Source organism: Amblyomma mixtum, chromosome 7, assembly GCF_055824585.1.
Source record: "Amblyomma mixtum isolate Tamu chromosome 7, ASM5582458v1, whole genome shotgun sequence".
NCBI lineage: Eukaryota > Metazoa > Arthropoda > Arachnida > Ixodida > Ixodidae > Amblyomma > Amblyomma mixtum.
In genome coordinates this window covers 126,367,337-126,394,373 of record NC_143018.1, presented here as the reverse complement: position 1 = coordinate 126,394,373, position 27,037 = coordinate 126,367,337, and the positions used below count along the sequence as shown (strand labels likewise).

The window sequence follows — 27,037 nt, the reverse complement described above, 5'->3', positions numbered from 1 at the left end:
AGTGGGTGATTGCGGTTTGTTTTGTATGTATATGTGAATACCGGAAATAAAGAAAAAAAAACGCGGGAGACCGGGGTTCGATTCCCCGACGGGGAGCTTAGTTTTCTTTTTTACTCCCTTTCTCCTTCTGTGTCTTTAACTAAGCGACGGTGCGCCTGTGTTTCTGTCTCCTCGTTAGTATGGATTCCATTTCCGGCCACCGAGCGTGACGGACGTGCTATCATGAGCTCCGAAGGAGCGGTGTCGGCGGCCGCTGCTGGCCGCGGAAACAGGTTTTTTGCTTCGTCGGATGAAGATTACTAGGTCATCTTGCCAACGCTACCAACAGGAAAAATTGTTTTGAATACCATCTTTATGCACGCTGATCCGAAGAACAGGCCTTACCGTGTCGAAGATTTCCGGGATGCGCTGGTTCGTCTAGGTTTGCTCCCCGAAGTGCTGGCTTTGGGGGCGTACCAGATGAATCATGTGTGGGCTGTCACAATGAAGAGCGCCGACGCGACGAAGAAGCTTTTGACTGCCAGAGATGTTAAAGTGAAAAACGGCCCGTGTATCCTCGTGGATCCGAATAACCAAGACCTGCGGATAAAGATTCACTGGGTGCTGTGCGGCGTCGCGGACGAGGATGTGCACGAGGCCCTGTCCCCGTACGGAAAGGTGACGAACGCGACGAAGGAAAGGTGGCGGGCTCAAGGTGTGGTGGACAAAGGAACCACAACGCGTACCGTCACCTTGAAACTGAAAGCCGGAGTCAAGACTGACGACATTCCACACCAGCTGAGAATTCCAGGTGAGCCCGCACTTATTGTTGTGCCGGGAAGGCCGCCGCTCTGCTTGCGGTGCAAGTCGACCGGGCACATTCGACGGGATTGCAAAGTTCCGCGCTGTAGCCTATGCCGCCGCTTCGGACATAACGAGGGGCAGTGTGTGAAAACGTACGCAAGTGCGGCGGAGTCTGGCAAAGGTGATGGTTTTGTAGAACATTTAATGGACGAAGTAGAGGCCGAAGAGGCGTCAGGGGCCCAACGGGGTCTCAAAGAAGCGGATGCGGCGGCCAGCACGCCTCTTCCTTCTGAGCACATGCCTGAAGACCGCGAGAACAGCGTTCAGGCCCCACCCACCGTGCAGCATGAGCATGCTCCGGCACCGGACTCTAGCGCACGAGAGAATTCTTTGGGCGATGGTTTGGAGGCCGTTGCCAAGGAAGACACAGCCCCCATGGACGCGAGTGAGGATGTGTGCAGCGGCGGTGCGGCGAAGCGTACTCGTGAGGACGACCACAACTTGACAGGCAGTTCAGAGAACACCGAGAATGAGGAACCGCCCGCAAAGACGGTCCTAACTCGGCGCCCAAGCTTCAAGCCAAAGCCAACCATCCCACCGGAACGGAGACCTGCGGGAACAACGCCCCCGTCATGACGGGGGAAAGTGTTTTCGTTACCAGCGTGGAACTAAGAGGTGCCTGTGGCGTCGGTGACGGGGCCGAGACACCTAAGCAGTTGCCGAGGCGCCAACCACTAGACCATTGGAGCGGTGTTGCGGCACATGGGACGTCTCTATTTGCCGAAGAGCTCAAGGTAAGACCATGCGGCTCGTTTCACTCGTAGCGAAAATGGCAGCAAATACCATCACAGCACTGCGTGTAGCCACTTTGAACGTGCGAGGGCTGTCTGCGAGGCGTAAGCAGTATCAAGTGAGGCGTGCTTTTTTAGAAAACAACCTAGATTTAATTGCAGTGCAAGAGACCAAGGTTGAAAGTGAAGAGCAGACGAACCGCATGGTCGAGCCTTTTAGAGAAAGATACGACGTGTGTGTGTGCCATGCTGTTGGGTCTTCGGGAGGCTGTGCGTTATTTGTTCGCAAATCCTTGGCTGTCCAATTTGAAGCATTGACTGTGTGTGAAAATGGTAGATTTATTGTCTGTGATTTTTCTTTGTCAAACGTTGAGTGGCGAAGTATCTGCGTTCATGCGCCAAATAGGGAGGAAGACCGTAGATTGTTCTTTGCAAACGTAGGGCCTTACCTGAAATGTGACAGATACGTTATTTTTCTTGGAGACTTCAACTGCGTATGCAGAGCCGAAGACAGAGTTGGTAGTCAAGCTGTTCGAGACAAGAGTGCGCATTTATTGAGCGAACTGATGCTTGAAAATGACTTGGAGGACATTGGATACGCTTTATCCAGTGGTGTTATACCAGAGTTCACGCACTTCCAGCGAACAAGCCATGCGAGACTCGATAGACTGTATGTTTCCACTGATCTTTTGCCAGTGTGCACGCGCTATGAAGTGAAACATGTATCTTTCAGCGATCACAGTATAGTAATCGCCTCAATAGGATTAAAGCAAACGAAGTCGCTGTTCAACTGGGAGTTATGGAAATTGAATGCTAAACTGCTACAAGACGAAGTTTTTCTAAACCAAGTAAAGCAAAGTATTCAGTTTCTACTAGAAGCTCGGCCAGAAAGATCAATCGAGATGTGGGAACAGTTTAAAGAACAAATTAAGATGAAAGCCATTGAAAGAAGTAGCCTCCTAAGGCACAGTCAAAGGAAAAAAGAAAAAGATTTGCAGTGCGACCTAAAGTTTGCCCTGAGTTTGGAAAGTGCACATCCGGGCAGGTATACGGATGAAATCAAAGAACTCAAAAATAAATTAGAAGTTATCGCCCAAGAAAAGTACATGGGAGCCGTTGTGCGGGCACGTGCCGACAGACTGCTTTTAGGAGAGGCACCAACGAAGCGATCCCTATCAGACGAAAAGAGATACGCAGCAAAGAATGAAATCAAACAGCTAAGGCACGGGGATTCTGTGACCACCGACCCCGATTTAATCCGGCAAGCTTTTGTAGATTACTATCGTGACTTACTCGGTCGGAAGAGAAGTGTAGACGACGGATTTGAACACGAATTTCTAAGCCTCATGCCGAAGTTAGATCAGGATGTGATGTCTGCGCTAGAAGAGCCAATCACGGTGGAAGAGATAAGGACAGCAATTGGTGAACTCTGCCCTGGCAAAACGCCTGGACCAGACGGCATAGGCGCGGTGTTTTATAAGTCTTTCAAGGATGAACTAGCAGCTGCACTGCACAGAGTACTGAAGCAGGCTTATGACGAAAAGCGACTGCCCCTGTCTTTTCGGAGAACGCACGTTGTGCTTATTCCTAAAACTGACGATCCCGTGAAACAGCTTTCAGTGACATCGTATCGCCCCATCAGCCTAACAAACGTCGATTATAAAATTTTCACGAAGGCTTTGGCGAGAAGACTCCAGAGGGTGATGAAAGAAATAGTTGGGCCCCACCAGACATGCGGAATTAAAGGAAGATCAATTTTTACAAACATACATGTGGCCAGAAGCGTCATGGAGTGTTGTGATGATTGGGGGGAACGTGTCGCCATGATGCAGATCGATTTGCAAAAGGCCTTTGATCGCGTCGTACACGAAATTCTCTTCAGCATATTAGAACACGTTAATGTAGGTTCAGTGATAATGGAAGGCGTTAAGATGGCATATGCCGAGAGTTTCACGAGCCTTATTGTCAACAAGTGCGTCCCAACACCCATTCAGGTGTTGACATCCGTGAGGCAAGGATGCCCACTGTCTCCTCTGTTGTTTGCGATATACTTAGAACCGTTTTGTTTGAAGGTTATTCATAATGAACAAGTGAGGGGTTTCCGTCTAATGACGACTGAAGTTAAACTCTTAGCTTACGCTGATGATATAGCAGTGTTTTGCACAGACAGAGACAGCATCAACGAAACAGGGAGCATTGTAAACAAATTTTGTAGAATGTCAGGGAGCACTGTGAATTGGGGTAAATGCTTGGGTTTTTGGCACGGGAGCTGGGAGTCCAAACCTTTATCATTCCAAAACATGCAATGGACTGAATCACTGGGAAACTATTTAGGGGTACCCCTTGAGCATTACAAGGACGCTACTGAATATTGGAACTGCGAAACTGACAAAGCGCGAGAGAGAACACTAAACTGGGGAGGACGTGAGCTGTCAGTGTTTGCTCGGGCCACAGTATGCAATTTGTTTATAGTGGCGAAAATCTGGTATGTGCTTCAAGTTATGTGCATGAAGCGTGTAAATGTTCAGAAACTGCACAGAGTTCTCGCCGTTTTTGTGTGGGGCTCTACATGGGAGCGAACGAGTCGGACCAATTTGTTCCGGTCGGTGAGAGAGGGAGGTGTGGGGCTAGCCCATTTGTTTTTGAGGCAGGTCGTCTCCAGATTTATGTTTCTGCGGGACCAAAGTGATCCTTTCTTAAGAAGCGTCATACAAGTTAGGCTACATGAACTCCTTCCAAATTTCGTTGTGTCGACGAGTGACGTACGAAGCACGTGTGTCCGCGGTTTCCTGTTTGAGGTGGTTGCTGCTTTCCAGATGTTGAAAGCTCGTTTTTCTTTAGAATTTTTGTGTACTGTCTCTAAGAAGCAATTGTACAAAGATATAAGTGATTTAATGATGCCCGTGCCTTTGTATCGTACCATATACAGTGCAGGCCCAGGAGGAGACGTCCTATAAAGAGTTAAAAAGATGCCAATTCGCTCTTCAGCCAAAACATTCTTCTTCCAGCTCCACAGCAATACACTGGCGGTAAAACCCTGGCTTGAAGCAAAGGGAATCTTTGTTCCGTGGTCTACAAACTGTCTATTGTGCAGAAAGCCAGAGACAACAGAACACATCTTCCTCGAGTGTTGGGATGCCGTATTCTTGTGGGACATCCTTCAAAGAACCTTAAAATAAGACCTCCCGTTGTCACCTCGCGGCATCCGGTTTCTACCTGTCCGAGATCTTGGTAGTATACCCCTAGATATGGTCATGCTGCTGGGCCTGCACAGTCTGTGGAAAGTGCGTATGGCAGTCCGGAATGCAGACATTGATACTCGCCCTGCGAGACAGTACTTTATTGAGAGCATTTTATATGTCAGAGATGCACTCAAGGCCCAAAATGACCCCCCAGAATGGATTGGTATCATGGATGAACTTGCAAATTTGAAACACTTTTCATGAACGCCCCACCAAATGTCGGAGGACGTATTTTAACATTTCATGTACAGTGATCTTGTTTTCCGCCAAGCCGGCAATAAAGAAAAAAAAAATCCTCGTTAGTATAGTGGCCAGTATCCCCGCCTGTCACGCGGGAGACCGGGGTTCGATTCCCCGACGGGGAGCTTAGTTTTCTTTTTTACTCCCTTTCTCCTTCTGCGTCTTTAACTAAGCGACGGTGCGCCTGTGTTTCTGTCTCCTCGTTAGTATAGTGGATTCCATTTCCGGCCACCGAGCGTGACGGACGTGTGTGTCATGGGCTCCGTAGGAGCGGCTTCAGCGGCCCAGCAGTGCCGCGGTAACAGGAATATTGCTTCAGACAATGAGTACCAAGTTGTTTTGCCTAGTTTGCCAACAGGGCGTTCTGTTTTGAACACCGTTTTTCTACACTGTGATGTTAGGGCCCGCCCGTATCGGGCAGAAGATTTTCGCGATGCGCTCGCCGAGTTATCGCTCCTGCCGGAAGTGATTGCCCTCGGAGCCTACCGCATGAGCCATGTGTGGGCGGTGACTTTCAAGGACGAAGATGCGGTGAAAAAGATTGTCGGCATGGGTGAGCTGCTGGTGAAAAAGTGCCGCTGTATCGTAATTGATCCTGCCAACCAGGACGTTCGCATGAAAGTGCATTGGTTGCTGCACAGCGTGCCCGACGACGACGTACGGTTTGCCTTCGAGCCGTACGGGAAGGTCACAGACGTCGGCCGAGAGCGGTGGCGGGTGCATGGCCTAGCAGATAAGGGCTCAACTACCAGACTGGTCACCTTGAAGTTGAAGCCGGGCGTAAAGTTGGACGACCTGCCGCACCAGGTGAGCGTCGCCGGAGAGTTGGCCCTCGTGGTCGTGCCAGGCAGGGCTCCGCTCTGCCTTCGGTGCCGTGGCACGGGCCACATTCGTCGCGACTGCAGCATCCCCAAGTGCAGTGCGTGCCGACGCTTCGGTCATGAGAGCAGCCAGTGCGAGCGGACGTATGCCAGCGTAACAGGACTGACAACCACCGACGACGCCTCAAACCTGCTCATGGACGAGGCGGACATGGAGGATGCAGCATCGGTGGCAAGTGCAAGAACGGAGGTAGCCGAAAATACGGTGATTCCACTGCCGCAGCAGGAGCAACCCGGAACCGAAGCGGTTACTGCAGAGCAGCATCAACCGCCTTCGCAGGATTCTTCGACAGCTGTGAGCGCCGAGCTGAAAACCTCAGTTGATTATGAAGCGGCTCCCAGCACCTCAGAACTCGAGGTTATGGACATCCTTAGCGCTTCAGCCAGCCTGCTGGCGGGGAAATGACCACACGACAAGACCCTTAGCGTTGGGACGAAGGAGGACGGCGGGGGCGGAGACGAGCCACCCACCAAAGCCCCAGGTATGCGGAGGTCTACCTTGAAGCCGCCACCGAACATTCCGGTCGATTCGCGGCAGGCGGGTAAACCGCCCCCGTAAATTTAGTTTGTCCAGCTAAGGTGGGTTGGGAGGGGTTTCCGTAAACGCCATGGCCCTCATCATGAGCGGTTCGTTTTTCGTGTTCGGGCTTGGAAAGAGGTGCCAAGTTTACTTGGACTGTCCTTTTTTGTTGGTTAGAGTTTCATTTTTTTTTCCTGGCCTTCGACGCGCTTATCGCCACAGTATCATGACCACAGACCCTTGGGCTATTGTAATGGGCACCATTCTACCGTGTAACCATGGCGGTTAATATCGAAAGAGCGCTACGGGTAGCGACGTTAAACGTACGGGGCCTTGGAGCAAGACGACGACAATGTCAGCTTAGTCGCCTTCTCTTAGATAATGACTTACATATAGTGGGAATCCAAGAGACAAAAATTGAGAGCCAGGAGCTCACCGACCGAATGGTGTCCAATTTTCGTGCTCATTTCGATGTGTGTATTTCTCACGCGATTGGTGGATCAGGTGGTTGCGCCATATTCATACGCAACAACTTTGGAATCTGCGTGCAGTCAGTATTTTCATGTGACAGTGGACGCCTCTTAATCGCTGATATCGTCTTTGGCGAATTGGAGTGTCGCGTCATCTGTGTATACGCGCCGAATATTGACATGGAACGGCGGGCATTCTTTGAAAGGCTTGAGGCGTACCTAAACTGTCAGAAAGTGATAATACTGCTAGGCGATTTTAACTGTGTTTGCAATGTTGATGACCGCGCAAAACATTCGCGTGTTCGTGACAAGAGTGCAGAATTTCTTAATACACTTGTGCACGAATATGACCTTGAAGACATTGGTAGCGTTTTCGCCAGCGGTACTCATCCGCAGTTTACACACTTCCAGCAAGACAGCCATGCAAGGTTAGACAGATTATATGTCTCTGCCGAATTGATACCGATGTGTAGCGAGTACGAAGTGAAACCCATCGCATACAGCGATCACTGCTTGGTAACGGCCGCCTTTGGAAAGACGCAGAGGAAACGAATCTTTAGCTGGGACTTGTGGAAAATGAATGCGCAGCTGTTGGATGACGAAGCTTTTGTCGACGCTGTAACGAAAGAACTGAAAAATTTGACTGCAAGCGAGCCAGAAAGTTACGCCATTCGTTGGGAAGATTTTAAGCAGAAAGTAAAAACAATGGCTATTGAAAGAAGTAGTGTCATTCGACGCAATCAGAAAGAAGCAGAGACAAAGCTTCGCCAGCAACTGCAGTTTTTTGTTAGTATGGAGAATGTCGAACCTGGTCTGTGTGTTAGAGGAATAAAGGAAGTGAAAACTGAACTTGAACGGATAGATTCGGAGAAGTACAAGGCGGCAGTAGTGAGATCAAGGTCCGAGAAGCTGTGGGCGGGAGAAATGCCAACCAAGCGGGCTCTCTCAGATGAAAAAAGATACGCATGTCAAAAAGAAATCCGCCAACTAGCTATAGGTGAAAACGTCACGTCTAACAGAAATGAAATTAAGCATGCGATTGCCGAGCACTTTAAAGAAATTCTAAGCCATCCACGGGACCTTAAAGATTGTTTCCAAAAAGAATTCCTTCCGTTGATGCCAAAGCTTGACGAAGAAGTAAGGACACAGCTAGAACAACCAATCACACCAAGTGAGATAGAATGCGCAATAAATGAGCTGGCAGTCGGGAAAGCACCTGGGCCGGATGGCTTAGGGGCCATTTTCTATAAAACCTTCCGGTCTGAGGTTGCCCAAGTTCTTTATCACGTTGTTAGCGAAGCGTATGACCAGAAAAGACTACCCTTGTCCTTCACAACCTCGCATATCGTGCTAATCCCGAAGAGTGATGATGCTCAGAAACAATTTGTTGCCAGGCTCATATCGCCCAATAACTCTTGCTAACGTCGACTATAAAATATTCACCAAAGTTCTAGCAAAGCGACTGCAAGGTGTTATTAAGAAGTTGGTTGGACCACACCAGACTTGTGGCATTAAAGGCCGCACTATCGCGACGAATGTGCACGTGGCTCGAAGCGTGCTCGAGTGTTGCGATGCGCTGGGCGATCACGTCGCGATGATGCAGCTTGACCTGGCAAAAGCCTTCGACCGTGTCTCGCACGAGGCATTGCTCTGCATACTTGAACACACAAATGTGGGCAGTGTGATTACGGAAGGCGTCACGATGGCGTACAAAAAATGTACAACGCGTATTATTGTTAACGGTGAGCTCACTGATAGCTTGTGCGTGCTCTCGTCGGTGAGGCAGGGATGCCCCCTTTCACCACTGCTGTTTGCCGCTTATCTTGAGCCACTCTGTCTGGCGATGGAACATAATGCGCGCATAACAGGTTACAGACTACAGGCTGCCGAAGTCAAAATTCTGGCGTACGCGGATGACATCGCGGTGTTCTGCGCCAGCAAAGATAGCATTAGAGAGGCAACTAATGTCGTCGAAAAGTTTTGTGATGCGACTGGAGCCCAGATAAACTGGGATAAAAGTCATGGCTTCTGGCATGGCGATTGGGTGGACACACCAGAAGCCTTTTGTCGGCTCACCTGGTCAATGGTGCCAACGCAGTACCTTGGTGTGCCTCTCGGAAATTATCGCGACCCTGAACCGTACTGGAGGGATCAAGCCTTGATGGCTAAAGAAAAGGCGAACGGGTGGCAAGGCAAGCAACTGTCGATGTTTTCTAGAGAAACTGTCTGCAACCTTTTTTTGATATCAAAAATCTGGTACGTCATGAATGTGTTGTGTGCGGCGAGGATGAGCATTCAAAAAATGCACCGGGTTTTTGCTATTTTTATTTGGGCCTCGACTTGGGAGCGGTCCAGTCGAACGAATTTGTTTTTGCCTGTAAAGAAAGGAGGTCTTGGCCTGGCTCACTTGTTTCTGCGACAAATTGTGGCACGCTTTGTTTTTTTACGGGATCAGAATGATATCTTCCTGCGCACAGTTATACAAGTAAGACTGTATAGACTTCTGCCTGGATTCGTAGTCTCGTCTGTGCAAAATATGTGCGGAAGGGTGACTGGATACCTGCATGAAGTTGTTTTATCGTATAGGCTGTTGAATGTACGTTTTTCCCAGCAGTACCTGTCAACCGTTACAAAGAAAAAACTCTACAGAGACCTTGTAGATGTCATGCTCCCTGTACCTTTGTACCGTTCTCCACATCGCGGTGGCCCAGGACAGGACGTCCTAAAAAGAGTGAAGAAAATGCCTATACTACCCTCCGCCAAATCGTTCTTTTTCAAGTTACATACAAACACCCTCCCAGTTAAGACCTGGCTTCACGATAAAGGACTCTTCATTCCCTGGAACACTGACTGCTTTTTATGCAAGAAACCCGAAACAATAGAACACGTATTTCTAGACTGCTGGGACCCGATCTTTTATTGGGATGTACTCCAAAGAACTTTAAAAAAACAGTTACCCCTGGATCCGTACGGCATACGTTTCTTGCCTGTGAATCCCTCAGAGGAAATACCTTATGACCTCATTATGGTCCTGGGCCTCCACGCGGTGTGGAAAACACGAATGCAGTTTGAACACGCGGACTTGGTTGTTCGCCCGGTTCGCGAACATTTCATTGAGAGCGTTGTGCGCTTAAGAAATGTGTACAACGCACTGCCTGATCCACCACAATGGATAACTGTACTAGATGGATTAATGTCGCTCAAAAAATTTTAAAGTCGTGTCGGCCGAAGTGTGGCCGCCATGTTTTATTTCTTGTAACCTCTTGATTTGTACGTCAAAATCGGCAATAAAGAAAAAAAAAATCCTCGTTAGTATAGTAGCCAGTATCCCCGCCTGTCACGCGGGAGACCGGGGTTAGATTCCCCGACGGGGAGCTTAGTTTTCTTTTTTACTCCCTTTCTCCTTCTGTATCATTAACTAAGCGACGGTGCGCCTGTGTTTCTGTCTCCTCGTTAGTATAGTGGCCAGTATCATTCTACTTCCAGCCACCGAGCGTGACGGACGCAGAATCATGGGCTCCCACGGAGCGGCGATAGCGGCCGTTGCCGGCCGCGGAAACAGGTTCGCCAGCGACGCAGATAAGGATTACGAGATCGTTCTGCCTACCCTGCCCACCGGACGTGTTGTGTTAAACACGGTTTTTCTGCACGGGGACGTGCGTGTGAGACCCTACAGGGTCGAAGACTTCAGGGACGCCCTAGCCAACGTTGGTGCGCTCCCCGACGTCGTGGCGTTGGGAGCGTACCAGATAAACCACGTGTGGGCTGTGACCTTCAGCAGCGCCGACGCCGCAAAGAAACTGGCCGCCATGAAGAAGCTGGAAGTCAAGGGACGCCGCTATATCGTTTTTGACCCAGAGGACCACCAGGTCAAGCTGCGACTGCACTGGATGCTTCACGGCGTCGCCGACGAGGACATCCGTACGGCATTCGCGGCGTTCGGCAACGTGACCGAGGTCACCCGGGAGCGTTGGCGCGTCGCTGGCATGAAGGAGAAGGGGTCCACCACGAGGACCGTGCTCCTAAAGATGAAGCCAGGCATTAAGGTAGACGACCTGCCCCACCAGGTTCGAGTTGCTGGCGAGTTGGCTCTCGTGGTGGTGCCCGGGCGGCCGATGCAGTGTCTGCGGTGTGGCGGCGCGGGGCACGTGCGCCGTGATTGCAAGGTGCCCAGGTGCTCGAAGTGCCGACGCTACGGTCACTCCGAGGCGGACTGCGTGCGCACCTACGCGTCGGCTACCGGGCGTGTAGCGGCGAGCGACTCCGCCGAGCTCATGGACGTTGTCGAGGCGGAGGAAGCAGCCAGCGGCATCGACGACACGGGCAAAACGGCGGGGGTTGAGCCTGCGGTTTCGACCAGCAACACCGACGCGGCTGGCGCAAAGGAGAGCGGGTCGCCCATCTGTGACCAACCTTTGACGGCTCTGGAGACGCCCAAAGATAACCCGAGTCCCCCAGAGCACGTGGAAGCGGAAACAAAGGCGGCCAGCGAGAACCGCGACGAGAAGGCCGACGCCCGCGTGAACACCGGCGTGACCACCCCTGCGAAGCGTCCGCACACCGTGACCAAGGCCGACGGGGAGAAGGCAGCAGAGTCCAGCGTGGAGGAACCGCCGACAAAGACGCCCCAAGCACGACGACCCAGTCTGCGACCACGCCCGAAGGTTCCGGATGACAGGCGTGGCGGCGGCAAGGCGCCGCCTGACCAGGTCCATGTGCTCGCGCCGGATGACACCGGCGGCGACGGCATCGTCTAGCGATATGCTGGGCGCGGGAGGTAAGCACCATGCTTTCGGTCCCTTCTTAAGTTGAAATGGCTTCCGCAACTCCGTTCAAAGTCGCCACCTTAAATGTCAGAGGCCTGGCAGGCAAAAGAAAACAAAGCCAGCTGTACCGACTTATAACGGAGCAAGATATTGATATATTAGCAGTGCAGGAAACTAAAGTCGATGGTGAGGAAGAGACCGGGAGCATGGTGCGACGTTTCATGTCTAGATATTTTGCCGTAGTCAGCCATGCGGTGGGCACATCGGCTGGTTGTGTTCTGTTTGTCAAGAAGTTGCCGGGGCTAGAGGTACACGGGCATCATTCGTGTTTGTCGGGTCGATACGTGTCCATAGATTTTTCGCTCTGTAACATCGACTGGCGCATTGTTTGTCTGTATGCACCTAATGTGGTTGATGGCCGAGCCGCGTTTTTTGAAAGCGTCGAAGAACGGCTTCGCACGGACAGGCAGCTCATTGTTATGGGCGATTACAACTGTGTTCTTAGTGCGCGCGACAAGACAAGCGTCCGAGGTTTCAGGGATAAAAGCACCGAAGTGTTGTTACGAATGATTGTGAACTGCAACCTCGAGGATGTAGCAGAGTGTCTTGAAGGAACGCGTGCTGTAAGGTACACACGATTCGAGGGCACAAGTCACGCACGGCTAGACCGAATTTATGCATCCGCGGAAACGGTCCCTAAATGCAATAGTTATGTAGTTCTGCCGGTTTCATTTTCTGACCACTGTTTGGTTCAATGCTGCATAGGATTCATTAAGAAGGGGAATAGTTTTTCATGGGAAATGTGGAAGTTAAATGAGAAGCTACTCCAGGACGAATTTTATAACCGTGCTGTAAGGGAAGAAATAGCAAAAATAGAACCAAGTAGTAACATGAGGATTTGGCAGCAGTGGGAGCTCACTAAAGAAACTTTAAAATTAAAAGCAATAGATAGAGCTACCTGTATACGTCATGAAGCAAAAAAAGAGGAAATGGAGCTAAAGGCACTGCTTCAGAAGATGATAAAACAGGAATGCCGAGCGCCTGGTAAATGGATAGAAGACATAAGGAAAACCAAACAAAAGTTACAGCTTATCGAAGAAGAACGTTATCGGGGAGCGCTGGTGAGGGCAAGGGCAGAAGACATGGCCGCAGGGGAAGCGCCAACGAAACGAGCGCTTGGTTTAGAAAAAGCCCGTGCCGAAAGAAACCACATAAACGAAATAGCATGGAGTGGTGTTTCTAAAACGGACATCGATCATATCAAAGCAGCTTTTTTCGAGCATTACCAGGCGCTCTTCGCATTGCATCCGGTAGACGTTGTCACTTTTAAGGAGGCGTTTCTGGCCGAGATGCCGCGCCTGGACGACGAAACTAAAGACAGATTAGAGCAGGCGATAACTCAATTGGAAGTTGAGCAAGCAATAGACAGCTTAAACCCTGGTAAGTCGCCTGGACCGGACGGGTTCAGCGCGGCATTCTACAAAGAATTTAAGCATGTAATTTCCCCGGTCTTGACAGTCATCTTTAATGAAGCCTTTAAACTAAAATCACTGCCTCCGTCCTATGGCTCTTCCCATACTGTGCTGATTCCGAAAACGGACGACACAGACAGATTACGACTGGTAGCAGCATATCGACCCATAGCACTCACTAACGTCGAGTACAAAATTTACATGAAGGTTTTGGCACGAAGGTTGCAGACCGTGATCCATTTATTAGTTGGTCCGCATCAGACCTGCGGGATTAAAGGGCGGTCCATTTTTACAAATATCCACGTTGCGCGCAGTGTATTAGAATGCTGCGATGACACTAATGATCAGGTAGCTATACTCCAGATAGATTTAGAAAAGGCTTTTGACTGCGTTGCCCATGAACTTTTGTTTGCAGTATTAGGCCATGTTAACGTTGGTTCTGTTATTCGCGAGGGTGTGGCCCTGGCATACCGGAACTGCACGACGAGATTGATCGTTAACAAGAGTCTGGGGGCCCCCATTAGCGTGCAGCGTTCGGTGCGCCAGGGCTGTCCCCTCAGCCCCCTTTTATTTTGTATTTATGAGGAGACCCTTTGTTTAAAGATACTGAAAAACAGGAGTATTACCGGATTCAGATTACAAGCAGCCGAAGTGAAGCTCTTGGCGTACGCTGATGACATTGCTGTGTTTGCCGTTGACGAGGGAGGCATAAGCGAGGCTGTTCAATGTGTACGCGATTTCAGCCAAGCTACAGGCAGCGGGGTTAACTGGTCGAAGTGCCTCGGGCTTTGGCATGGAAGGTGGGCATCTACGCCTGAAAGGTTTGCTAGTGTGCCGTGGACGACAACACCAGATAAGTACTTGGGCGTTCCGCTCGATGCTTACCGTGACAGTGAACATTATTGGACAGGACAGGTCAAAGAGACACGGGAGAGAGCTGATAAGTGGAAAGGAACGACCTTGTCGATTTTCGCCAGAGCCACTGTTTGCAACCTGTTCTTTATCAGCAGGCTCTGGTACGTAATGCAGGTGTTGCACTGTTCACGGTTAAGTATTCAAAAGATACACCGAATTTTCGCCGTCTTTATCTGGTCGTCTGAATGGGAGCGATGCAGCCGGTCCAACCTGTTCCGACGGGTACAAGACGGCGGGTTGGGATTGGGCCATTTGTTTTTGCGACAGCTGGTCAATCGTTTTTTGTTTTTTAGGGACACAAGAGACCCTTTTTTGCGTACCGTATGCCAAGTTAGGCTGCGGCATCTACTTCCAGAGTACATAGTCGGAACTGCTGAGGTGTATAGTAGGGTCACCGGTTTTTACCGGGAAGTCGTAGCCAGTGTAAGGTTTCTTTCCGCGCGATTTTCCAATGACTTTCTGTCCAGTGTGAAACGAAAGAAACTGTACCGTGCCTTGTGCGATGTAGTTTTCCCCGAGCCCTTGTACAGGGCCTTGTACAGTGGAGGCCCAGGCAAAGATGTTTTAAAGAGAGTTAAAAAAATGCAGGTGCCGCCTGGAACAAAAACCTTCTTTTTTAAGTTGCACACCGGGACCTTACCGGTTAAAAAATTTTTAGAGGGAAAGGAATTGTTTTTACCCTGGGGATCTCACTGTTTAATTTGCAGAAAGCCGGAAACAATAGACCATGTATTTTTACACTGTTGGGAAGGGGTTTATTTTTGGGATGTATTGCAGCGAACATTAAAGAAAGAATTTCCACTAGACCCGTATGGCATCCGGTTCTTATGTGTTGAAAATGAGGATGGGGTGCCTTTCGATTTAATAATGCTGACAGGCCTCCACTGTATATGGCGCTCCAGAATGGCAGGCTGGCATTGTGACAGTGACGCAAGACCTGCCAGAATTTACTTTCGCGAAAGTATGGAGATGTTTCTGGCCATTCAGAAAGCCGCTGCGGAGCCTCCGGAGTGGCTCTCAAGACTAGAGCCGCTCTGTACGTTGCGTGAATTTTAATTGGACGAAGCCAGATTTATGCTGGCTGACCACAAGTCGTGTGTACATAGTTATTGTCTTTTGTTGATTGTTTGTGTTGTCCAGTTTTTTTTGTGTCAAAGCCAGGCAATAAAGACAAAAAAAAAGTGTTTCTGTCTCCTCGTTAGTATAGTAGGGATTCCATTTCCGGACGCCGAGGCGAACGGACGTGTGTGTCATGGGCTCCGTAGGAGCGGCTTCAGCGGCCCAGCAGGGCCGCGGTAACAGGATTTCTGGCTCCGATGACCGGGATTATCAAGTGCTTTTGCCTCAGCTACCTACAGGGCGAGTTGTTTTAAACACTCTTTTTTTGCATGCCGATGTGCGTGAAAGGCCATATCGTGTGGAAGACTTCCGTGACACACTGGCTAGCCTAGGCCTGCTGTCTGAAGTTATCGCCCTGGGGGCGTATCAGATGAGTCATGTATGGGCTGTAACCTTCAAAAACGGAGACGGCGTGCAAAAGCTTTTGGCTTTGAAGGAATTGATTGTGAAGGAAAGGCGGTGCGTTGTGATAGACCCTAACAACCAAGCCTTGCGTATCAAGCTTCACTGGATGCTTCACAACGTACTGGACGATGACATACGTGCGGCGCTCTTGCCGTACGGAAGAGTGACGGACGTCTCCCGTGAACGGTGGCGAGCTCAAGGTGTGCAAGACAAAGCGTCCTCGACGCGCTTGGTGGCCTTAAATTTGAGGACGGGCGTGACGGTGGACGACTTGCCACATCAGATCCGTGTTGCAGGTGAACTGGCGCTTGTGGTGGTGCCCGGCAGGGCCCCGCTATGCTTGCGCTGTCGCAATACCGGCCACATTCGACGTGACTGCCGCATGCCACGCTGCGCACTATGCCACCGATACGGCCACGGAGAAGAGCAGTGCGAGAAGACGTATGCCTCTGTCACGCAGAAAGCTACGAGGGAATTAGACGTCAACGACCTGTTGATGGATGAAGCCGAAGTTGAGGAATCTTTGAAAAGAGCAGAGGAGAAGAGTGGCGAGGACGCGAAGTCTCCAGAACAGAAGTCCGGAGATGACCACAAGGCCCAGGCCAGTGATTCTGAGTCTCCCACTACTTCTAAACCGGAGCACGCTACGTCGAACGCGTCTACGGGTGCAAGCTCTCTAAGCTCGCACGGCGGAACAATTCTAGCAGACGATGCTGAGGCAATGGACGCGAGCGAGAAAGGCACAAGTGTGGTGGTGAAGAGAACTCATGATGCGCTAGCTACCCAGGATGGACAACCAAACGAGCCGAATAACGATGAACCCCCGCCAAAGACCCCGGGGGTGCGACGGGCGACGCTACGCCCGAAACCGAACATCCCGCCGGATAGAAAGTCGGCGGTGACGCCCACTTAGCGGACAAGCTTGGTGCCGTCGAAGGTGCCGGACTTCTGATTCGAAATGGAAGAGACAACGGAAACTTCGAGCAACACATTCGAGGTACGGTTGAAGATTTCACTGGACTTGGTTATGCTGTGTCATTTTGTAATTTTTCACCTTAGAATTGATAGAACAGTGTCAGTGATGTTTCTACTGACACCATTCGTATCTTTCTGCTTGATTTACTTGATTGAAAATGGCGAATAACTTAAATTCTTCCCTACGCATAGCGACAATTAATGTCAGAGGCTTGGCTGCAAGACGACGCCAATACCAGCTTAGCCGCCTTTGCATGGAGAACGAGCTAGATCTAATCGCGGTACAAGAAACAAAGGTGGAAGAACAAGAGCAGACTGATCGTATGGTGTCACCATTCACAACGTGTTTTAATGTCTGTGTATGCCATGCAGTAGGAAGATCTGCCGGCTGTGCTGTATTGATACGCAAAAGTGTGGGGATTATTGAGGAAATGATTACTGTGTCTGAAAATGGTCGCCTCATCGTCTTGGACTTTTCGTTGACGGGGGAAAAGTGGCGTTTGGTTTGTGTCTATGCCCCCAACAATGTCAATGAGAGATGTATTTTCTTTGAACAACTTAATCAGTATCTGCCTTGTGAAAGAAATGTTATTCTGCTGGGAGACTTTAATTGTGTTTGCTTTTCGGAGGATAGATCGAAAGTGGCCTACGTACATGATCGAAGCGCCGACTTACTTAGGTCCTTGGTGGATGACTATAACTTGGAGGATGTAGGTCACACTATAACAAGCGGCGGGCGGCCACAATTCACTCACGCCCAGCAGGGTAGTCAAGCAAGGCTTGACAGAGTTTACGTGTCCCTAGCTCTAATCCCCCACTGCAATAGCTACAATGTTATACCTGTTTCATTCTCTGATTACAGCCTCGTAAGTTTCGTCATTGGCAATAAGCAAAAGCAGCCACGATTTAACTGGCACCTGTGGAAGTTGAATGCTGAATTGCTCAATGATGAACCCTTTGTTAAAGGAGTTGAAGGAAAATTAGGGCGGCTAGTGAAGGATGAGCCCGAAAATTACTCGGCTGCCTGGGAACAACTTAAAAATGAAGTAAAGATGGCAGCGATTGAAAGAGCAAGCATCAAGCGTCGAAATGAGATGAAGAATGAGAAAGCTCTGCAGCGCCAGCTAGAATACTTGTTAAACGCTGTGAGTTTGGAGCCTGAAAAAGTGGCAGACGAAATAAGAATAACCAAAAGTGAACTTGAGGTGATAGACAATGAAAGATATAAGGCAGCTATGATTCGTGCACGAGGTGAACGATTATGGCTTGGGGAAGCACCGAATAAACGCACTCTTACTGACGAGAAAAGGTATGCATCAAAAAATGGAATCAAACAGATCCGCTATAAGAACGAGGTGACGGGTGAGCAGAAAAAGATAGAGCAGGCGTTCGTGGAATATTATCGCGAGTTGTTTAGCAACGTTACTCGTGTCAGCGAGACTTTCATCACAGAATTCATGACTGGTATGCCAAAGATAGCAGATGACGTCAGGGACAGTCTTGAGGAAGAGATAAGTGTCCGCGAAATCGAGGCCGCTATCGGCGAACTGCCGGCAGGAAAGTCCCCTGGACCAGATGGCTTAGGAGCCACATTTTACAAAGCGTTCGCCCATCAACTAGTCCCCTGGACCAGATGGCTTAGGAGCCACATTTTACAAAGCGTTCGCCCATCAACTAGCATATGTGTTGCATCGCGTTATCAATGAGGCGTATAAAACAAGGCGGGTGCCACCGTCCTTCAGAGCTGCTCATATCGTCTTGATTCCTAAGACGGATGATCGTGACAAGCTGCTGTCAGTAGGTTCATACAGGCCTATCATCCTTACGAACACCGATTACAAAGTGTTTATGAAAGTGCTCGCGAAGCGGGTGCAAGGTGTGATCAAGCACTTAGTTGGGCCGCATCAAACATGCGGCATCAAAGGTCGAACAATCTTCACGAACACTCACGTAGCCAGAAATGTGTTAGAATGCTGCGACGACATGGACGGCCAAGTTGCCATGTTGCAACTCGATTTGGCGAAAGCTTTTGACAGGGTGTCGCACGAGGTCCTTTTCTGCATATTGAAGCATGCAAATGTAGGCAGCACAATTTTAGAAGGTGTAATGATGGCCTATCGCGATTGTTGTACCCAGCTCATAATAAATAAGTCACTAACGGAAAGGGTTCCAGTGCAATCTTCAGTAAGACAGGGATGTCCACTGTCTCCTCTCCTGTTTGCTATATATGTCGAACCCTTTTGTTTAGCAGTAATTCATAAAACAGCAATACGAGGTTTCAGAATGCATTCTACTCAGGTAAAACTGTTGGCGTATGCTGATGACATAGCCGTATTCTGTCAAGATCGCGAGAGTGTGTTGGAAGTGGTCATCCTCGCTAAGGCTTTCTGTAAGCTCACGGGCTCAGAGATAAACTGGGAAAAAAGTGTTGGTATATGGCACGGTAACTGGGACATCAAGCCAGAAAGGTTTGCTTGTACGACATGGACAGGCACACCTACGACGTATCTTGGTGTGCCATTCGAGCACTATCAGGAACCCGCAAGGTACTGGAGTGATTCAACGGAGAGAATGAAGGAAAAGACGGGAAACTGGCAGGGTCGCGGCCTTTCAATGTTTGCGCGTGCCTCTGCTTGCAATTTGTTCTTGACAGCCAAAGTTTGGTATGTGTTGCAAGTGCTGTGTATGACCTGCGCAAATGTGCAGAAAATGCATCGGGTTCTTGCTGTGTTCATATGGGGCTCAACTTGGGAGAGGGTGAGTCGTACCAACCTTTTCCGCTCAGTCCGCGATGGAGGCCTGGGTCTTACTCATTTGTTCATTAGGCAGATTGTGTCGCGTTTCTTTTTTCTGCGCGAACAAAGCGACAGTTTCTTGCGCAGAGTCATACTAGTTCGACTTGCGAAAGCGCTTCCTGAATTTATTGTGACTACAAGTGATATAAGATGTCGCCGTGTGACTGGTTACTTCCATGAAATTGTTGTTTCCCTCTGCATGTTGCATTCAAGTTTTTCAATGGATTACCTCTGCTCTGTTACAAAAAAGCAACTGTATGCAGACTTAATTGAAAATCTACTGCCGACACCAATGTACAGGTCTGTTTACTGTGGGGGCCCAGAAAAGGACGTTTTAAAACGGGTTAAAAAAATGCCCGTAAGACCTTCAGTCAAATCCTTTTTCTTTAAGCTGCACACGAACACACTACCCGTAAAATCATGGCTAGATCAGAAAGGGATATTTGTACCCTGGACAATTAACTGCTTACTGTGCAAAAAACCAGAAACTATTGAACACGTTTTTATTGACTGTTGGGACCCTATATTCCATTGGGACATACTGCAGCGAACTCTAAAGAAACAACTTCCAATAACGCCATACGGGATCCGGTTTCTCCCAGTCAAGTGCGATGAAGGCATTCCCTTTGGTATGTTCATGCTACTGGGCCTCCACAGTCTGTGGCAAACCAGAATGGCAGTCCGCCATGCAGATGTTAATGTTCGATCTGTACGCGAAAATTTCATTCAGCATATGGTCTACATGAGAGAAGTCTATCAGGCGTTACCCGAACCCCCTGAGTGGATTAATGTATTTGATGGAATGGTGTGTCTGAAGACATTTTGGCTGTATTCCGCCAACCGAAGTCAGGCTGGTGTGTTTTGTCTGTATATTGAGCGTCATGATACCGGTAATAAAGAAAAAAAAAAAGTTAGTATAGTGGCCAGTATCCCCGCCTGTCACACGGGAGACCGGGGTTCGATTCCCCGACGGGGAGCTTAGTTTTCTTTTTTACTCCCTTTCTCTTTCTGTATCATTAACTAAGCGACGGTGCGCCTGCGTTTCTGTCTCCTCGTTAGTATAGTGGCCAGTATCCCCGCCTGTCACGCGGGAGACCGGGGTTCGATTCCCCGACGGGGAGCTTAGTTTTATTTTTTACTCCCTTTCTCCTTCTGTGTCGTTAACTAAGCGACGGTGCGCCTGTGTTTCTGTCTCCTCGTTAGTATGGTGGCATTCTACTTCCGGCCACCGAGCGTGACGGACGCAGGATCATGAGCTCCCACGGAGCGGCGAGAGCGGCCCTTGCCGGCCGCGGAAACACGCTAGATGTAAAAGATGATAACGACTACCAGATTATTTTGCCGCAGCTGCCCACCGGGCGTGTCGTGTTAAACACGGTTTTCTTGCATGGTGACGTGCGTGCGAGGCCCTTTCGGGTCGAAGATTTTCGTGAAGCCTTGGTCGAGACTGGTACGCTCCCCGACGTGGTGGCTTTGGGGGCGTATCAGGTGAACCACGTCTGGGCGGTGACTCTCAGTAGCGCGGAGGCAACGAAGCGCCTTCTCGCTTTTAAGGAGGTTCAGGTGAAAGACCGCCGGTGCATCATTATCAACCCAGAAGACCAACAGGTGAGACTGCGACTGCATTGGATGTTGCATGGCGCGGCAGACGAAGACATAAGGACGGCCCTCGCTGCATTCGGAACTGTTACCGAAGTCACTCGGGAGCGCTGGCGGATTCAAGGTTTCCACCAGAAAGGGTCGACTACAAGAGCCGTGCTCGTGAAGCTGAAAGCTGGCATGAAAGTGGACGACCTCCCGCACCAAATCCGAGTCGCGGGAGAGCTGGCTCTCGTTGTCGTGCCCGGAAGGCCAATGCAATGTCTGCGCTGTGGAGGCAAGGGCCACGTCCGCAGGGATTGCAAGGTACCGCGATGTACCCAATGTAGACGGTACGGTCATATTGCGGCGGACTGCGTGCGGACCTACGCAGCGGCGACAGGGTCGACGGCAAGGGACGAGTCGGTAGACCTGCTGATGGATGTAGACGAGGCTGAAGCTGCTGCGAAGGGTGCCGGAGGTGACGAAGGGCTGGCAGCGACGAAGCATTCATCGGTGTCTACGGGGGAAGAGAGCAAGGTGACCGACAGCGCGGAGACGCAGACTGCGGCAGCGGTATCACCCGAGACAGCTGAAAGTGCGTCAACTGAGGGTGGGAGCCCTTAGCTTGACGAGTCGCTGAAACAAATGGACTGTGAGGCCGCGACGCGAAAGGACAACACTATCGTGGCCAGTGTCTCCTGCCCCGCAAAACGCTCCCACGCACAGACCGACAGTGAAGAAGACCAGGCGGCCGCGACTAACGCAGAGGAGCCGCCTCCAAAAGCACACCCAGTACGACGACCACCTTTCAAGCCGCGGCCAAATGTCGCGACGGAAAGACGGCCGGCCGATAAGCCGGCACCGCAGCAGAGTGACCCTGGTCCACCCGATTACTCAGGGGCAAAAGACGGCGTCTAGCTTGGTGCTAGGCGTGAAAGGTAAGCACCATGCTTCCGGCCTCTTTTTTCGCTATCAAAATGTATCCGGAGTCGTGCCTTAATTTCGCCACGCTTAACGTAAGGGGCATGAGCGGAAAGCGAAAACAGAGTCAAGTGCTCCGCCTTTTGACGAACAGAGACATAGATGTACTAACCGTACAAGAAACCAAAGTGGAAGGGGAGGTGGAGACTGGAGGCATGGTGCAACGATTCACGTCGAGGTACTCTGCAATTGTGAGCCATGCAATTGGCAACTCTGCTGGGTGTGCTGTGTTTGTGAAAAAGTTGCCTGGACTCGAAATACAGGCGTATTTTTCTTCTCAATCGGGCCGCTACGTAGTATGCGACTTTTTGTACTGCAACGTTGAGTGGCGTGTGCTGTTCATTTATGCGCCAAACGTAGTGGAAGACAGGGCAACGTTTTTTGAGAACCTGCAACAGTATCTTCTTTCCGACAAACAAATAGTTCTCATGGGTGACTTTAACTGTGTTTTGAGCGCTCGCGATAAGAGTAGCACCCGAGCCTTCAGGGACAGAAGTACTGAGGTTTTAAATCAAATGATAGACGAATACGCCTTGGAAGATGTTGCCGAATGCTTAGAGGGCGCACGCGATGTGCAGTACACGCACTTTCAACGTGTCAGTCACGCGCGCCTCGACCGCATATATATGTCACTTGATTTATTGCCGAAATGTCATAAGTACAATGTTTTGCCTGTGTCCTACTCAGATCACTGTGTAGTCGAGTGCTCTGTAGGAACGAAGAAGCGAAATAACAGCTTTTCGTGGGACCTATGGAAACTAAACTCTAACCTGCTAAGTGACAAAACTTTCACTGATGCCGTGGTAGAAAAGATTAATAAAATAGAGAGGGAGGAAAAAAACGAAGTCGGGTTGCAGTGGGAACTAGCGAAACAAGACATTAAAATGAAGGCTATAGAACGGTCCACCATTCTAAGGCCCGAAGAACGATTACAAGAAAGGCCGCTGAAAGTTATGCTAGAAAAATTGTTAGCTCAAGAATGCAAACAACCGGGCATATTTATGGAAGACATCAAGAAAACAAAGCAAAAGCTGGAAATTATCGAAGAAAAACGGCATCAGGGAGCGCTAGTTCGGGCGCGAGCGGCAGATTTGGTCGCGGGAGAAACGCCCACTAAGCGGGCGCTTGGAATGGAAAAGGCGCACGCTCGACGAAACCAGATTCACGAGGTAGAATGGGCAGGCACTTCAGTCTCTGATAACGATAGCATACAGCTGGCCTTCTTTGAGCACTTTCGGACAATCTTCGCGCAACATGAAGTCGACTCGAATGCATTTAGAGACGAGTTTTTGAAAGATATGCCACGGCTGGATGACGAGGAAAAAGTGATTTTAGAGCAGCAGATTACGCAGCAAGAAGTCGAACGCGCTATAGAAAGCTTAAACCCTGGAAAGTCTCCAGGCCCGGATGGTTTAAGTGCTGTTTTTTATAAAGTGTTTAAGAGTGAATTAACCCCTTTGCTGACTTCTTTATTTAACGAAGCCTACAATCTTAATGCTCTGCCTCCATCCTACGGTACGTCCCATACAGTACTCATTCCTAAAACAGATGACGCGCAAAAACTTAAACTGGTTACAGCATATAGGCCCATCTAGCTGACGAACGTCGATTACAAAATGTTTATGAAGGTGCTAGCTGCCAGACTTCAGATGGTAATTAAAGAAATCGTTGGCCCTCATCAAACGTGTGGCATCAAGGGGCGGTCTATTGCTTATAATTTCACAAAGCAAGAAGTGTGTTGGAGTGCTGTGACGCCATTGGCGCTCGTGTGGCAGTTCTCCAACTAGATTTAGAAAAGGCTTTTGACTGTGTTGCGCATGACATATTGTTTTCTATCCTTCATCATGTTAATTTAGGCACTATTATCACTGAGGGTGTGGCCTTGGCGTACAGAAATTGCACTACCAGGTTAATTGTTAATAAATCGTTGGGGGCCCCCATTAACGTTCAGCGTTCTGTTCGCCAGGGTTGCCCCCTCAGTCCTCTTTTGTTTTGTATCTATATAGAAACTTTGTGTAAGCACATTATAAGAAATAATGCTGTTCAAGGATTTCGACTACAGACGGCTGAAGTCAAGATCCTAGCATATGCAGATGATGTTGCTGTTTTGGCGTGAGTCACGATAGCATTCGTAACGCGGTCGACGGGGTCAAGCGTTTCAGCACTGTGACGGGGAGCAGAGTTAACTGGGGGAAGTGTGTGGGGTTCTGGCATGGACAGTGGCCAGTGACCCCAAAGAATTTCGCTAACGTGACCTGGCACACGACCCCTGTGAAATACTTGGGTGTCCCGCTGGAAAATTACCGCGACAGCGAACCGTATTGGACACGGCAGGTGCAAGAAACACGCGATAAGGCTGAAAAGTGGAAAGCGTCCTATTTATCTATATTTGCGAGAGCCACAGTGTGCAATCTGTTTTTCATCAGCAAACTGTGGTATGTGATGCAAGTGATGCATTGTTCGCGAATTAATGTACAAAAGTTTCATCGTATTTTTGCTGTTTTTGTGTGGGCCTCGAAATGGGAGAGGTGTACGCGAACCAATTTGTTCAGAAGAGTGAGGGATGGAGGACTCGGGCTTGGACATTTATTTGCGAAGCAATTGGTCAATAGATTCTTGTTTTTGCGCGATGTTAATGATCCTTTTCTGCGCACAGTGTGCCAAGTAAGGCTCGGTAGGGCTTTGCCAGACTTTGTGATTTCAACTGAGTGCATGACGGGTGGCATGTTTGGTTTCTTCAAGGAGATAGTCGCCAGCGTCCGATTTTTGAATGCTAGATTTTCAAAACAATATTTGAGTGATGTGAGCCGGAAAGATTTGTACAAGGATTTGTGTGACATCCTCTTTCCGGTGCCCTTGTACAGGGCCATGTACTCTGGAGGGCCGGGCTACAACGTTTAAAAAAGAGTAAAGAAAATGAAGGTACCACTGGGAGCCAAGAGTTTCTTCTTTAAGTTGCACTCTGGAACTTTACCTGTGAAAACTTTTCTTGAGGCAAAACAGATATTCCTTCCTTGGGGGTCGCACTGTCTCATATGCAAACAGCCGGAGACAATTGATCACGTCTTTTTGCACTGTTGGGAAGGGGTCTATTTCTGGGACGTGCTGCAGAGGACTTTAAAGAAACAGCTTCCAATCCACTCATATGGAATAAGGTTTTTGCCAACCAAGAAGGAGGATGGGGTACCGTTAGACTTAGTCATGCTGGTGGGCCTCCACAGTATATGGCGCTCCCGCATGGCAGGGTATCATTGTGACCCTGACGCACGGCCAACCCGTATGTATTTTAGAGAAAGTATGCACAAGTTTCTGGAAGAACAAAAGCTAATAGTGGAGGTTCCTGAGCGGTTACCAAGGCTGGAACCCCTCGTAACTTTAAGAGAATTTTAACCTAAGTCAGGCCCATTCTTTGGGATCCTGACTAACTGTGTATACTGTATGTACATATTATTATGTTCTGTTTTGTAATGTCGAAGCCCGGCAATAAAGAAAAAAAAATCCTCGTTAGTATAGTGGCCAGTATCCCCGCCTGGGATTCGACTTCCGGCCACCGAGCGTGACGGACGTCTGTATCATGGGCTCCCAAGGAGCGGATTTAGCGGCCCAGCCGGGCCGCGGTATCAGGAGTACGATCAAACCGAACGAGGACTACCAGCTGATTTTGCCGCATTTGCCAACAGGTTCGAGCGCTTTGCATACTATTTGATTTCTATTTGATTCCCGTATGCAGTGATTACCAAGTTGTGCCCATGACATTCACGGATCACTGCTTAGTGAAATGCGTATTCGGCACCAAAAAACGAAGGAATGCATTTAGCTGGGAGTTATGGAAATTTAACAACAAATTGCTCAGTGATGAAGCCTTTAGACGGGTTGTACTGAATCAACTCATTAAAGTAAGGCCGGGCACATTGTACGAAATCTGGAAGCAATGGGAGATGTGCAAAGAACAGATTAAAATAAAAGCCATTGATAGGTCCAGCTGCCTGCGGTACCAGGAGAAAATTAAAGAAACCCAGCTAAAGGCTTTGCTGGAAAAACTACATGAGCAAGAATGTAAGGCACCCGGCAAATGGATAGAAGATATTAGGAAAATAAAAGAACAGCTTGCGTTGATGGAAGAAGACAGATACCAAGGAGCGTTAGTGCGGGCAAGGGCGGAAAGTTGGAACATGGGCGAGACGCCCTCTAAAAGAGCACTGGCATTGGAAAAGGCTCATGCAGAGAAAAATCACATTGATAAGATTGCATGGGGCGGCATACTATCGTCTGATGACGAACATATCAGACAAGGCTTCTTCCAATATTATCAGCAGCTTTTTAACAAACAGGAGGTCGACATAAACGTGTTCAAAGAAAAGTTTCTTATGGCTATGCCACGACTAGACAAGGACACGAAGAAAGGATTAGAGATGCCAATCACAGAACTCGAGGTCGAAAAAGCAATCGATAGTTTAAATATGGGAAAGTCGCCTGGGCCAGACGGCTTAAGTGCAGCCTTCTATAAGGGGTTTAAGAACGAAATAGTGCCAATATTGACTGCGTTGTTCCAAGAAGCCTACGAAATAAACAGATTGGCGCGGTCATACGGGTTATCTCACACTATTCTAATTCCCAAGACAAATAACGCGGAAAAGCTCCAGCAGGTCACAGCTTACAGGTTAATTTCCTTGACTAATGTCGATTATAAAATATTAATGAAAGTGCTAGCAAGGAGACTCCAGTCAGTAATTCAGGATATTGTGGGCCCTCACCAAACGTGCGGGATAAAGGGGAGATCAATTATGACTAACATACACACGGTAATCACAAAATGAACAAGGGAGGGGAAAACCTCAGTTTGCTAGAGCCAACGTTTCGACAAGGGGACTTGTCTTCGTCTGGGCCCAGACGAAGACAAGTCCCCTTGTCGAAACGTTGGCTCTAGCAAACTGAGGTTTTCCCCTCCCTTGTTCATTTTGTGATCGCCAAGGACCATCTACCGCACCCTCTCTCTACCATGGACATACACACGGTAAGATCGGTTCTGGAGTGTTGTGATCTGACTAATGAATGTGTGGCCATCCTCCAACTAGACCTCGAAAAAGCATTTGACTGTGTA

At 49.3% G+C, this 27,037-nt stretch overlaps 2 non-coding genes and 1 pseudogene across 2 annotated transcripts; all 3 read left to right on the top strand.

Moving 5' to 3' along the window:
• Positions 1 to 222: 222 nt before the first annotated feature.
• On the top strand, positions 223 to 1,419 carry LOC149337471 (uncharacterized; annotated as a pseudogene).
• A 3,690-nt stretch (positions 1,420 to 5,109) lies between these two features.
• Positions 5,110 to 5,181, top strand: TRNAD-GUC (transfer RNA aspartic acid (anticodon GUC)). Its single transcript has one exon. It is a non-coding gene; the product is annotated as a tRNA-Asp (tRNA).
• Positions 5,182 to 20,423: 15,242 nt separating this feature from the next.
• On the top strand, positions 20,424 to 20,495 carry TRNAD-GUC (transfer RNA aspartic acid (anticodon GUC)). Its single transcript has one exon. It is a non-coding gene; the product is annotated as a tRNA-Asp (tRNA).
• The last annotated feature ends 6,542 nt before the right edge of the window (positions 20,496 to 27,037 follow it).